Source organism: Triticum aestivum, chromosome 5B (assembly GCF_018294505.1).
Source record: "Triticum aestivum cultivar Chinese Spring chromosome 5B, IWGSC CS RefSeq v2.1, whole genome shotgun sequence".
Lineage (NCBI taxonomy): Eukaryota > Viridiplantae > Streptophyta > Magnoliopsida > Poales > Poaceae > Triticum > Triticum aestivum.
In genome coordinates this window covers 19,885,302-19,900,261 of record NC_057807.1, presented here as the reverse complement: position 1 = coordinate 19,900,261, position 14,960 = coordinate 19,885,302, and the positions used below count along the sequence as shown (strand labels likewise).

Sequence of the window (14,960 nt, the reverse complement as noted above, 5' to 3'; positions counted from 1 at the left end):
GTGCATACAAGATTTCTAATAGCGAGGAATGCTTAATAGTGAAAGACTGAAGCAAAATTGTGAATGATCGTAGAGAAGTACTAGGGGCAGCAATCAGAATTGCAGCCCATGATTAGGAAATAGGTTCATCTGCATGCTCCAACTTGATGAAGCAGGAGAGCTACACATGTTTGATGTTATTTTACCTGAGAGAGAGCAGCAGGAGTGATTAATTAGCTAGCTAGAAATGAGTTTGAAGATGATGATGTGATACACTATGACTATGATGATTACATAGCTAGTGTTGGTGGTAATAACTATGATGATTATTATTAGCTAGTGTTGGTGGTGATTAGATAGCTACCGCAGCTAGTGTTGGTGGTGATTAGCTAGCTATAATGAGTTTGAAGATGATGATGTGCTACACTATGACTATGATGATTAAATAACTACTGTTGATGGTAATGACTATGATGATGATTACATAGCTTGTGCTGGCGGATTAGATTCAAGTGGAGGCAACATGTGGTGCACATCGAAAGTACTACTAGTCCAAACTAGATCAAGTTTGGATTAGTAGTATACTTTTGACATGCACTACATATTGCCTCCACTTGAACCTAATCCACATTTATTTGACACACTGTTATGGACATAATGATATAAACCTCATAATTGGTATTGTACCAAAATTTGTATAACGGCGTATAAATACACTCAAAAAAAGAATACTAGTAGCGATGGACAGGAAACACGTTGCTACTAGCTAGATTAGCAGCAGCGCGTTATAGAACAAACGTCACGGCTATGAGTCTTAGCAGTAGCGCACGTCGTACGCGCTACTGCTAAGTAATAGCTATAGCGCCTTATTAGTAGCGTGATTACCCGCGCTACTAGTGGGCACTAAACCTGCGCTACTACTAGGGTTTTCCCTAGTAGTGCCCCTTTCCTATTCCAACAAGGAGAAGGGGGAAGGAGGAGGTGGAGAGAAGGAAGGAGAGGGGGGCCGCCGCCCCTTCCTCTTGTCCAATTCGAACTAGGGCAAGGGGGGCCGCGTGCCACCTCCTAGCTGCCCTCTCTCTTCTCCACTAAGTCCCATGAGGCCCAATAGCTTCCCGAGGGGGGGGGGGGTTCCGGTAACCCCGGTACTCCGGTTTTATCCGAAACCTGTCTGCAACACTTCCGGTGTCCGAACATAGCCGTCCAATATATCAATCTTTATGTCTAGACCATTTTGAGACTCCTCGTCATGTCCGTGACCACATCCGGGACTCCGAACAATCTTCGGTACATCATATCACATAAACTCATAATACCAATCATCATCGAACGTTAAGCGTGCGGACCCTACGGGTTCGAGAACTATGTAGACATGACCGATACACGTCTCCGGTCAATAACCAATAGGGGAACCTGGATGCTCATATTGGTTCCTACATATTCTACGAAGATCTTTATCATTCAAACCGCACAACAACATACGTTGTTCCCTTTTTCATCGGTATGTTATTCCTCTAAGAATCGATCGTCGGTATCATCATACCTAGCTCAATCTCATTACCGTAAAGTCTCTTTACTCATTCCTTAATACTTCATCCCGCAACTAACTCATTAGTCACAATGCTTGCAAGGCTTATAGTGATGAGTATTACCGAGAGGACCCAGAGATACCTCTCCGAAACACGGAGTGACAAATCCTAATCTCGATCTATGCCAACTCAACAAACACCTTCGGAGACACCTGTAGAGCACCTTTATAATCACCCTTCTATGTTGTGACATTTGGTAGCACACAAAGTGTTCCTCCAATATTCGGAAATTGCATAATCTCATAGTCTAAGGAACTTGTATAAGTCATGAAGAAAGCAGTAGCAATGAAACTAACATGATCATAATGCTAAGCTAACGGATGGGTCCACTACAAGAAATCTGTTAATCCGTGACGGATTTCTGATGACGTTCTTCTAAGCCGTCATGGAATCCGTCACAGACCAGGAAGATGTGAATGGGCTACAAAATGGTAGCCCCTTTATGACAAACTTCTAAGGACTGTCACGGTAACCGTCATGAATCAACTAACCGGGCCTACTCAGGCCTACTTTTTCCCCCTTTAATACACCACTGGACCGTCACAGAAGGCGCTCCTGCTGATGTGTCGTGCATGCCCTTTGTTTGTCCCACATGTCAGTGAGATGTAATAAAAAACAAAGGCGAAAACTAACATAGCGCGCGAGAGAATGAAATTTTAAGTCGCCAACGCGGGGAGTCAAAATTTTGGAGCCTACCCATTCTTAACCCTAATTCACCTTCCCCTTCTCCCATCTCCTCCCATACCAACCACCAGCCGCCGCCACCACCTATCCTCCTCGCGTTGCTCCATGTGGGCACCGGCGGCGCCGAAGCTGAACCACCACGCGCTAGGCCCGTCCCCATCTAACCTGCGCCGGACACCTCCCCATCTATCCCGTGCCAGACCCCTTCCTGTGTACCCCACGCCATACCCCTCCCCATTCAGATCACGGTGTTGAGATACTGCGGCCCAGTGCTACCCTTCGAGCGGAGGCGGCAGCGGTGGCGCTGGGACGGACTGCCAGATTTGGAAGTACCCGAGGTCGCCGGCGGCTGGCATGGATCCAGCTCCATCCGGCGGAGAGCACAGATCCAGATCCGTCCGGTGGAGAGACAATGTGAGTGAGGAATCAGCCAACCCCCCACACGCTTCTCCTGGGCCCTTTTGTTCGTCGGAATTGAGTTCGTATACATTTTCTTATTTGGGTTGGGGGATCTGCAGGTTAGTCTCGTGGGGATGGTCAGCGGCAAAGCGGAGCGGAACATGGACGTGCACTTCACGCTCGACGACGGCACCGACAGCGTTGATTTCATCAGATGGTGAGTGCATCTCGGCAAATGGCTTGGTTGTACTTGAGTTGCAGATGTATATTAGGGGTACAGTTTTAGATTTTTATTTTTTGGATTCCATTGCTGGATGTTGGGCGTGGGATTTGTCCAAAGTTGCAACTTCAATCTTCACTAGATTAAAATGCTATTGGCTGTTAGTACAACAGTGCAAGAAATCCAATAATGGGAATTAAACCTGCAGTTTCTTAACCCGACGAACTACAAGTTACGAGCACTCCAGTTACGTTCACTTTGTTATGAGCACTACAGTTCCGCTCACAACCTGACAAACTACAAGGTAAGCTCAGTACTCTGATTGCAAACCTCTGCAACTCAGGACAATCATCTCTATAAGAATCCCACCAATTTGCTGGCCTCTTTTTAGTTCTTGTTGTAATAGCCGATTGCATTCCAAATAGACCCTGAGCATTCTTAAATGAATCAATCTACAGATCTATCTTGACTCTTTCATCTTAATCTAAAACCATCTTTCAAGACAAGTGTACTGGCCACGTTTTACTTCAGCAGGCTTGAAATTATCAATATAGTGGCATTGTGGATTCAAATAATATGCAGCAGCATGCAGAGGCCTATGAAGTTGCATACGACATCTTTCATCAATTATATTAAATATTGGAGTGTGGCTGATAAAAAAATAGAAATGGTCAAATTTAACTACAATAAGATTAAGATAGCATATCCAAAAGCTACAATTAAGAATTACTAAGTCAGTACAGTAACGTACCTTTTCTTCACACTGTTAATTTTTTTTATCTTTGCGATCCATCTCATCATATATGAACGAAATTGCTGGCTTCTCATCTGAATCCACCAATCGAAGAACTTCTATACATGTGGCAACATTAGGCCAAAACCCACAGCTATCCAAAACAATTCCTTGAACGACCTTCCCTTCTGCAAAATTAAATCTACTACCCCTCCACTCTTTGAAGTGAGCATATTGATCAATGCGCCCTTGTGCTAATGCAGACAACCCAAAGTCAAAGGCAGTAGCAAATCTTGTCACTGCTGGCCCACCTAAATCTCTCCCTCTAGTGAACTCTGTCAACCAAGTAAGAACCATTGTCATGATGCTGCTGTCTATGTTGTACCAGGAAGCCACACGCCCCTGAAGAGCAACAAGTAAAACTGATTGATGTTGTGACCTCAATGTCGCAATGCACATCTGTTCAAAATAATTATAGTAATATCTTGCACTACACATGTGTCCATGTCTGGCTTGCATGGCGACGATGATTAGATTGATTTATTCCTCTGTTTGGTACGCTTTGTTGTTTGCTATCACTGGGATAGTGGGTTATTCCTCCCTTATTCTTCTGCTTTCTGATTGAATATTTAAGTTTTGTATTACTATGGTTGCAAAAAACGCTGATGCATGACTAGGCTATTGTACGCGAACACTAGAATTGTTACTTTGTGTTTCACTTCCTAACGTGGATGAGAGTACATCTTCATCCTGCTATACTCATTGATTCTCTATCATACTAATCTTTGTCCGATTGTGATTGCTTCTCCTTTGATCAAATAGGTGAGACAAAGTGAGAGCCTTGAAATGAACTTCATTACTGCCTTGTTGTCTTACTCAATTCAAACATTACTGACTTCTTAATGTAGTTGTATAAATAATCCTTCTGTTTTCCTTCTTCCTTTCTTTTGCAAGATAACAATTTAATTGGTGCTGAGTTTTTTGCTTATTAGAACAGAGGTGATGGATTTTGTACTATTGTATTTCTGAAAATGCATGTACACAGAATTGCAATCTCAAGGACCGATGGAAATGAAGATTACCCGTTTTTCTTTAAGATTACTGCTAGATGGTATATTATTCTCGCTTCAGATTTAGGAGTGTTCGATTTGCTACATAGTGCAATTGTTCAGTCTCAAAATTTCATTGTTATTACTAGCTTATTCTATATTTCTTGGTATTATTTACACCACGTCCTTGGTGAAAGCCTGCTAGAAAGAATAATTAATCAATGGTGCGCTAAGTTAAACTAAACTGTTATGTATACAACCATGTTATGTATACAACCAGAACTAGATTATTTACTTTATAATTTTTCATGTGGTCAGAGATAATTGTGTGCCTTGTATCCCATCTCATATTGAAGTGTGGGCGGAGATAATTATGTACCTTGTATGACACGAAGACTAATCGGTAAATGGGATAATGCATGATGTTTTTTCTTCCAACATGTTACTGTTCTTCACAATTCTCAGGTGTGGTTAATCTAGATGTGAATTTTATGGTCCAAAAGCATCAGACTAAATCTGAACCATTAAGTTCATCTATGTTCTCAAGTGCTTAACTGAAGTTTTCTGATGCTAGCAAATATTTGTCTTTGTAAAGAATTCTACTGTTAGCATAATAAGGTCACTAAGTGCATCATTTAATTGCCTAAAATGGACTTGGCTTTGAGTGTTGTTATTTTACATGCAAAAGGAAAGTTTATTAACAGAAATTAGCTTTAATTGATGAAGAAAGTATGCCATTAGTTTACTGTTTTCATGTTTTGTTAATTATGAAATACATTTTATTTTATGGAATCATCCATTTTGATATACCAAGCTCTGTCACGTGCATATAAACTTGATATTTTGATGTTGTACTTGATGAATATGAAATGATTTGTCCACCCTTTGTTTTAAAATGAAGCTGACCTTTCTATGTTTGGATGATTAATTGTCACATTTATAGAACAAATTTTTTAACTTGTAACTAGTCTGCTATTTTCTATCGTGCGTTGCCCACATTCTCATGCTACCTTAATATAGTAGCGGTGTGTCCATTAGATGATTGGTTGAAAAATCAACTAATATTATTACTCTTTAGATTCATTTGGGAGCTGCCTGTTATAACTTGTTATAATTTTGTATGTGTTTTGGATTCTATGCAGGTTTGGCAATTTGGAGATTGAAGTTTTTTAGCAGGAATTACTTGGGTTCGAATAGCTGTCTGGAAGCGGTGGTGTAGTGTTGTAGATTAAATCAGCTAATGGTGCATTTTTTCGTTCAAGTCATGTTATTTGAAATTAAAAATATGTTTATATCGCTTGTGATGTTTTGATATTAAACTTTGTTTTTGGAATCAAACTAGATTGTTGAAACTCTGTATTGTCATATGAACAAATGCTATTGTTTCAATGAATATAATTTGGTTCTCTTGTTGTAAATTGGGCTGCATTGAGAGAAGAGGCTGGACTAAGGAAGGGGCAAATGGGCTGGACTAAAAAAATAGGTGGGCTAAAGGTAGGGCCGAAATAAACAACTAATGGGTTGTATTGGACTGAAATCCTAATTGGGCTGGTTACTGCATGGGCCTTGCTAGCCTCCACGTCAGATCCACGTAGACGCCATGTTAGGTCCACGTTGCTTCTAGGTCATTTAAATCGTTGACGGTTTTTTCCGTCACAACCTAATTTGGGCTGGGCGGGCCTGGGGCAGGTCCATGACGTCCAAGAACTGTCATTGAAGGTATTCTGTCTAATTATGACGCGATATACATGACGGATTTCGTGTCTGTCATGGACGGACACACATGACAGATTTTGGTTGATCTGTGACAGACTAGTACTGTCATGTATTAACAAGATTTTTGTAGTGGTCATGTCCATCGCATCATTCTTCTAATGATGTGATCCCGTTTATCAAATAACAACACATGTCTATGGTTAGGAAACATAACCATCTTTGATTAACGAGCTAGTCAAGTAGAGGCATACTAGGTACTATATGTTTTGTCTATGTATTCACACATGTACTAAGTTTCCGGTTAATACAATTATAACATAAATAATAAACATTTATCATGAATTAAGGAAATAAATAATAACTTTATTATTGCCTCTAGGGCATATTTCCTTCATGTTCATCACCCATGCCTTGTTGGTCGGCCACCAAGGAAAAGAGACACCACAAGAAACCTGTTAATACATGACAGTTCTAATCCGTCACAAAACAATGAAAAATTGTCAAGGGTGCCTGTCCATGACAGATTTAAAATCCGTATCGCATCATAATTTGACATCGTACCTTCCATGACAGTTTTTGACCGTCATGGATTTGCTCCAAGCCCGCCCAAGCCCAAACATGGTCCAAGTTGTCATGGACTGATGCCACATAGGATTTTCAGTTGACCAACTAGAGTGACGTGGCTCCCTACATGGACACTATTTTTTGTCATAGAAGTCGTCATAGATTTTGGCCCAATTTAAATTTAGTCCAGCCCATTTTTTGACCCAATTTCGATTGAGTATTTTTTAGCATAATGCAGTACACAAATCATAATACCAGACAGAGTATTTCTAAAGTTTCGTACATTACACATATCATTCAATATGCAGCCATCCATAGTATCTACAACATAGCAATTTACACGATCCTCCATGAAATGATAATATACAACATATATTGAACAAATATATCACACAACAAGGTTAGGAACTAGTACAATCGTATTTACATCAACAGAACATATAAGAGCTTGTTATTCAGGTTCTTGTCGTCGGCCCTCCCGATGATAGCCCACTACCTGATAATACCTAGCATATTTACAACAACATTAGACATTACACAGTAGAAATAAAAGAATAGAACGAACTTAAAAAATAAATAACATGTTGTCCAAAATTCTTAAATCCTGTGTCTACAAATGAGAATAACTAAGTATATAATATAAAAAATAAACATGCAATTGCTTAACATTAATCCAAATAAAAGTGTGTCAAATGAAAGTTTAAGCAAGTTGACCTATAAGTGACAACATAATAGAACATACATTGCAGAAGTCCAAGTTCTCAGCAGCAGTTGAGGCCATATAAATCAACGGAATAAATCGCATCACTAACAAAGAATATCAATTATTGATCTTAATATGTGTAGTGTAGTTACTTTAATTCGAGTGCATGCGATGATCGAATTAAACCACCCAGACATAAGGTGCACGCACAAATTACTAGAAAATCACAACCCGGTGAAAAGTGCTAACTCTGAACTAGATCAACCAAATAGATGTAGTTCAGTGGTAGTTGAGCTGAGGGAATGGAAATAATGAAGAAATCATAGGAGTGGCAATAGAGAACCAACCCCTGGTTGATCATGGAGCAGCTCCACCACGGTCATCACGGCCGCCCTCTGAAGCTCTGCTGTGCGCCATGCAACAGCAAGGCTGCTACGGCACCACGAGGACTTGCATCCGAAAAAACAGAGATCATAATCAGGGAAATTAGAGTTGTGAGAGAGCGACCCTGGTATGGAGGCAGGGAGCAGAGCAGTTGAATAAGAAATGCGTGTTCGGTGTGTGCCTCCAGGTTGAGAGAGAGTAAGCTAACACGTTGTCTTGGTACTAGTACTGGTACGTGCAGAAGTAATAGTACTAGTACTCTAAATTGACTCACTAATACATGTGTTTAGTAAACAAATTAACAGGTCTAAACCTCTGTATTATTACTGTAGGTCTGCCACACTGTAAATGTAATTTTCTTCTTAGATTCAGATTAAACTAGTTCTAATATATATATATTCATCGAGCTGCACGACAGAAAAAGAAATGACTAGGGCAAAAACACTAAACAGAACAATGTCACGATGTTAAATACATTTAACAGGAATCATGTCTCCAAGACCTATTTGATGAAATTATTGTCCAGACTTGATTACGTTGATTCGTACTTAATTACATTTTGATAGAAAATAAACCGGATGCATATTGAACACTTGATTATATTTATTTGGAGAACAGAGATGCACCAAACTGTTGGAAAAATCTAAACCGAATTAGATTTGGTAGAGAACTAACTGAATTAGATCTTGGTAGAAGGTCGCATGTGCAGCTAGTTGGCAAACATGTGACGTTTTATCTCTAATTGGTACCCTGCAGTGTACAAGGTACAGAGAAAATTCAGTTAGGAAGCACGCACACACAACACACCGGCTGCTGCACACACGCACATCTCACTCGTATACACGCCGGAGCCATCGATTGCCGCTGCTGCCGCCATGTCAGCATACACACACAACGTACCTACGAGTTGGAGAAGCAGCAACCATGCTTAGGCAATCGAGTGAAGAGGGAGGCCACGCACCAGCCATAGCCTTCCCACCTTGCCCACGAATGGCTGGTACGGCTACCAGTGTATGCAAGGTCGTGTTTGGTTGCAGTTTGCAACAGTAGTTGCATTGCATGTCCATCTCTAGGCAGTCTGGTTGCTGAAAAACAGCCTCATATGCAGCAGACGCAACCTGCTTGGTTGCCTGCATCGCATCGAGAGGCACTTACCCCACGGTTGTTTAGTTGCCTACATTTGTGCTTAGGGTGTGAGCAGATGCAAACTTCAGCTGTTTGGTTGCAAACAACGTTTGTGTTCTGCTCACCCCATTCAAATGTGGTGGCCTTACCATCACACATGATCAGCACAACAACAACAACACAACAGCAAGATCAAACACAGCAAACTGAACACAGCAAGCAAGCAAATGACATCAAACTACTTAACTAGATAGCAGAAGTCTAGATTAAGAGCAGGGGCATCCTCCTTCCCTGCTGTGCCAGGGTGCTGCTCCTGGCCAAAATATGAACAAGTTCCCAGCACAAGTCTTGATCGCCACACACCCTAAAAGTTCTACACTAACACCTGACTTAACTTAACTACATAGCTTGCTCGATGCCACCAAGGCAGTTGTGCCTGTTGCAACGACACCTGCACATCACCAACGAGTTGTGGTTGTAGATCTGAACCTTCAGTCCCAAGCCAGAGATGCGCACAATGACGAGGTCACCGGGGACGATGCGGTGGCGGCGGCAGAAGTAGTTCCACCCCCGGCCAAGCACCATGTGGCCCTCGAAGTTCTGGACCTGCACCCAGAACACGCACCGCTTGTTGGCCGAGAGCCTGACCACGCGCGGGAGGCGCTTGATCACCAGCCAGGTGTTCATCACCTCCACAAACTTGGGAGGGACGACGAGCATGGTGAGGTCCTCGTTGTCCTTGATCTGCTGCTAGAATCTCATCGGCTCCCTGGCTCCCTCCTCATGGCCCTGCCTCGGAGATCGTCCCCTTGAACGAGGCATGCTCATGAAGGCGATCCTGCCAGGCAAGTCCACCGTCCTGAGCCACCTGTTCGTGGGGATGAAATCCTCGGTGCGCTCAGCTTCGGCCACGACCTGAGCTCCTCCACTTGCCACATCCCAGTCAGTCTTCAGTATCTTGTCAGGCAACATGACAAGTATTAGTATCAAACAAAGCAAGCAAGCAAGCAAACAAGCAAGCAAATGCCAATGAAGCGCGGCAGGGACCAGCCGGAGTCGTCCAAGGGCAGCTGACCGTTCTGCGCCTACCACAACCTCCACACCCACAACACCAACGATTGCCAGGAGCTCAGGGCCGTTCAAGAAGGACGCTTCGGTCGATGCCCCGAGCGCAACGACTAGGGCTACGGCCGAGGAGGAGGATGCGGCGGAGGACGATGGGACGACCATGGCCCTCGCCAGGACTGGTGTGACCGACCTCGTAAGGATCGCTTGCAGGACCAGCCTCGCGAGGGTGCCTGGAGGGATCAGCCTCGAAAGGACCGCCCGCAAATAGCAAGTGCCACTGATCAGTGATGAATGCTAGAATGCCCAACAGCAAGTGCCACTGATCAGTGGCATGTGCTCATGGCCAAATGGCAATGATCAGTGGCATGTGGTGTTGGGTAAGAGCACTAATCGACTTGCTGTAGTGCAAATGGCACTGATCAATGACACTGATCAGTGACTTGCCCAATAGCACAGCCATGACACTGATCAGTGACTTGACCAATAGCAAGTGCCATTGATAAGTACCATTTTTCCCAACAGCAAATGCCACTTATCAATGACACTTGTTGTTGGGCAAGTCACTGATCAGTGGCATCTTCTTTGCTGCAACTGGCACTGATCATTGCAGTACCTAAACAAGGAAACATCCTAAAATAGCAACAGAAAGTGCCAATTGCACCCATGTGCAGCCATGCAGATTTGGGACCATCCTAAAATGGTCCTACTACATACACGTATAACACCCACTCATGTCACAAACCCTAGCTTCAACATGCAACATGAAACAAGGACATGATTCTAACATGAACATGCCATCAGTCAACATGATGGTAGCATTCATCACTCAACATGAACATGATTCGAGCATGAACACAGCTACTAGCATGTAGCACAAATCTAGCATGTAGTAGGACTCGGACTAGCATGATTCTAGGATTCTAGCATGCACATGAATCTAGCATGTAACACATCTACTAGCATTCTAGCATGAACACAAGCAATAGCACACGCACTGTACAAAACAAGAACAGATCAGTCCGATTGGATTCGATTGGGATCGCATCCAATCGGATCTGCTAGAATACTATCAATCCTAGCACATGCCTAAGACATTAACCGCTAATCTACATCTAGGAGCAAGATTGGAGGGGATTTGACTCACCGGAGCACGCGCAGCCACGGCGAACCAAGGCCGGGGTGAAAACCCCGACGGGAACGATAGAGGTAGTGGAGCAGAGGACGAGCTAGCCCCGGCGACGGCCTGCGGCATCGTCCCCGTGCTCAACGCCATGTCGGAGGTCGAGAAGGACGGCCCGCCGACCGGAGAAAACCTTGGACGGGGGTTAAGAAAACCGCCGAGGCCAATGGTGTCCCGAGAAGGGCGGCTTTGTCAACAGCGCCGGTGCCGAGCCCAGGACCATGAGGTCCGGAATTGGCGGCGGAGCAGGAGCGGCCGACACCGCATTGGCCGGCGCTCGTGGAGGAGGCCGGCAGCAGATGGGGACGGTGCCCGCAGCGCCAACGCCAGGTCGCGGCCCAAGTTCTGGAGCCCGGCCAACCAGCGCTCCTAGATGCTGGCGATGCGCTGGTCGACCAGGGTTAGAGGGCGGCGCGGCGGTGGGCGTGACGGAGCCATCGGAGGAGAGAAGAGGAGAGGAAGCGGCGGTGAGGGAGAGAGGGAGCGGTGGGAACAGTGCGCGCGGGGCGGTGACAGGAGAGTGGGGGGCAGGTATGAGGCATCATGTCCGTCTCCCGCGCTGCCCGAGGCGTCCAACCACCTCGCACGCGTGGCCACGCCGAGCCAGGCTCGCGAGAAACTGCCGATTCGGCAGTTCCCGCCGGGCCAGGCTGCGGCCTGCTTTAAGGTCCGTGTGGGCTGCAAATCGCATGCAGCCCAGGCAACCAAACAGGCCGCGCACATCCCGCGCGGGCCTGGTTGGACTGCATGCGGGCAATCAAACATGCCCCAAATGAACCGGCGGTCGCAGCAGCAACACGAGGCCATGGTATCGAGGAAGCCAAATGGAGGGGCAGAGCAGTAACACTAACCAGTGGCGGTTAGGGTATACTGCGGTCTCCAGCGAGCAACAGTGATAGACCGGCCACCCCACGGTTGCTCCGGTCTGACAAGACGTTGTGGTTGAGCTCCGTGCCAGATTTGCAGCAGCAGCCCGAGGCATGGTATTGAGGAAGGGAGAGGCCGGGGAAGAAAGAGGACGCAGCCGTGGAGGTGGGGATGGGATGGAGGAAGGAGACACCGTCGGTGTGCTTTTCTAATCGGTTGTTTGGAGCAGACGTTTTGGAGCCCATACCAAAACGTCTGCTTTGTCCCATAATGCATGCCGGATTAGAAAAGCAGCATGTGAGGGGATAACAATACAAAGACTAAATACTGTTCTACTCCCTCCGTAGGACGGAGGGAGTAAAAATCATCATGTGCAATCTGCAATGTACTCCTCGAAAGCAAGGGAACAGTACATCACAGAGTACAAGATTATGAACTGAAATTTGCAGGAATCTCCACAGCTGATTTTTTTTCGAGATGATGAACCCATCATGCAACAAAGGAAAACCAATTAACTCACTGTGATCACAGAAAGAAGCTGAAATTATTCAGCAAAATACACTCACAATGACAGTCCAGACGAATAGGAAAACCTTTCCATGTATCGGGATAACTAAACAATACTAAAGTCTCACATATACCGCAATAGCTAGACAACATTATATTCATAGAAGTATCAGAAGAAATAAGCATCTTCATCTTCATATAGAGGTGTAATTAAAAACAAAGCACACGATACAACATATGTTGCTTAAGATCTTCCTCAGGCTGGTTAGTAGTACAGAATTCTTATTTAACGGGTCGCAGCACAGACACTGATGCCTTCAGGAAAATTGGAATGCTTATTCTGCGGATGTGTTCTTTGTGAAGCTTGCCCACTTCACAACCACAAATACATAGACTTCATCATACACCTTGTCGAAGAGACGGAAATAAACAATTTCCATGTCTTTCTGAACAACAGTGCACAAAACACCATCCAGAGCCCCACCACAAGTCCCAACACAAAACCAAAATCGAAGGTCAATGGATCAAACTCTTTCTTGCTGCTTCCGAGATCACCATGGATAAAATAATCATTTCCTGGACAATTCTTTTGGAGAGGAGGCCCACATAGTCCACTGTTGCCGATGTACATAAGTGATGGATTGTTTGCCCTGAGGGTGTCAAGTACGTATCATTCCACACAAATCATTGTAGGAAGTTCAAGGCAGTCAGAGATGTCAGACTTGATAAGCTCGATGGGATTTCACCAGATAGCTTGTTCTCAGAGAGGTCGACAGATACGAGTGACTTCATGGCCCCAATCATGTTTGCTTTGGAATTGGTCCACTCAATTGGTTTGATGATAAATTCAAATTCATCAGATCAGCAAGGGAAGTGATGTCAGTGGGGATTTCACCGGTCAAAGAGTTACATGATAAATCAATGCTTACAAAATATACAAGTGTTCTACCATATACAAGTTGTTGTCCTTTTGTTACTACTGACAATATTTCTCCGAGGTGACCAGCTCATGTACCAATGATGTTGTCAGTTTCCACGGTTCCATTATATGTATCACCCATAAACATGAATTCCATTTATACCGACAGATGCCAAGGTATCGCACCAGAGAAATTGTTGCTTGATAGATCCAAGTATTGAAGATGGATAAGGCTTGCTATGCCTACTCGAATATTATCAGAAAATGCATTATGGCTTAGTAGTAAAAAACTTAATTCCTCCAGATCTCCTAGCCACGTGGGCAACCTTCCAGACAACTTGTTCCATGCAAGATCAGAGAACTCCATATCTATGTTGTTCTGCAAAAATGCTGGGAAATTTCCTGATAAACTGTTGTTACTGAGCAGAATAAATTGTAAATTTTGGATATCAAAGCATTGAGGAACTTCACCCTCTAAAAAATTATTTGACAAATCCAAATACAATAATTTTTGCAATTTGCAAATAGATTCTGGAATGTGCCCACCAATTCAATTTGAATACATAACTATTATTCGAAGTCGAGGGCCTTCAAATTTTGATGTCATTACTCCTGAGAAGTTGTTCTTGGATATGTCTAACCAAGTGATATTTGGGGGCAACAAAGGTCTTGATCCACTAAGCAGGTTTGAACTTAGGTGGAGTACTTCAAAAGCCATGCCATGCAGTTATGCTGGCAAGCTTCCACTTATTTGATTGTTAGAGATGTCGAGATCAGTTGTCTACGAAAATGTATACCAAAACCAATCAGGAAACTCGTCCTCTAAACCAGTGCTCGAAATGTCAAGTGAATATATTCCCCACTGTTGCTGAAGCCAAGATGGAAAGAGAGGACCCATCTCGCAAGATGCAAAAGATGCAAACTATAGACTAAAGGGAGAATGCCAATCTGAATCCGTTGCAATCTTTAAACCACTGGAAGACAGACCTATGCTTTTTAAACTTTTTAGCTTTGCAAAGTGTTCTTCCGTGATCACACCACTCACTAGTAGAAAAAGGGTCAAACGTGAAGCACATTAGTGCCGGTTTGTATTTGAGCCGGCACAAATGTATACATTAGTGCCGGTTCCAACGGCTAGCCGGGCCGCTCTCATTAGTACCGGTTCGTGGCTAACCTTTAGCACCGGTTCGTGCCACGAACCAGTACTAATGAGAGTGGTGGCAGGATGTTGTCAGTCTGGGCCCCCTCCAGCACCTTTAGTACCGGTTCTTGGC

The 14,960-nt window shown here is 44.1% G+C and overlaps 1 pseudogene; it reads right to left on the bottom strand.

Moving 5' to 3' along the window:
* Positions 1 to 13,102: 13,102 nt before the first annotated feature.
* Positions 13,103 to 14,293, bottom strand: LOC123114565 (receptor-like protein EIX2; annotated as a pseudogene).
* Positions 14,294 to 14,960: the final 667 nt, after the last annotated feature.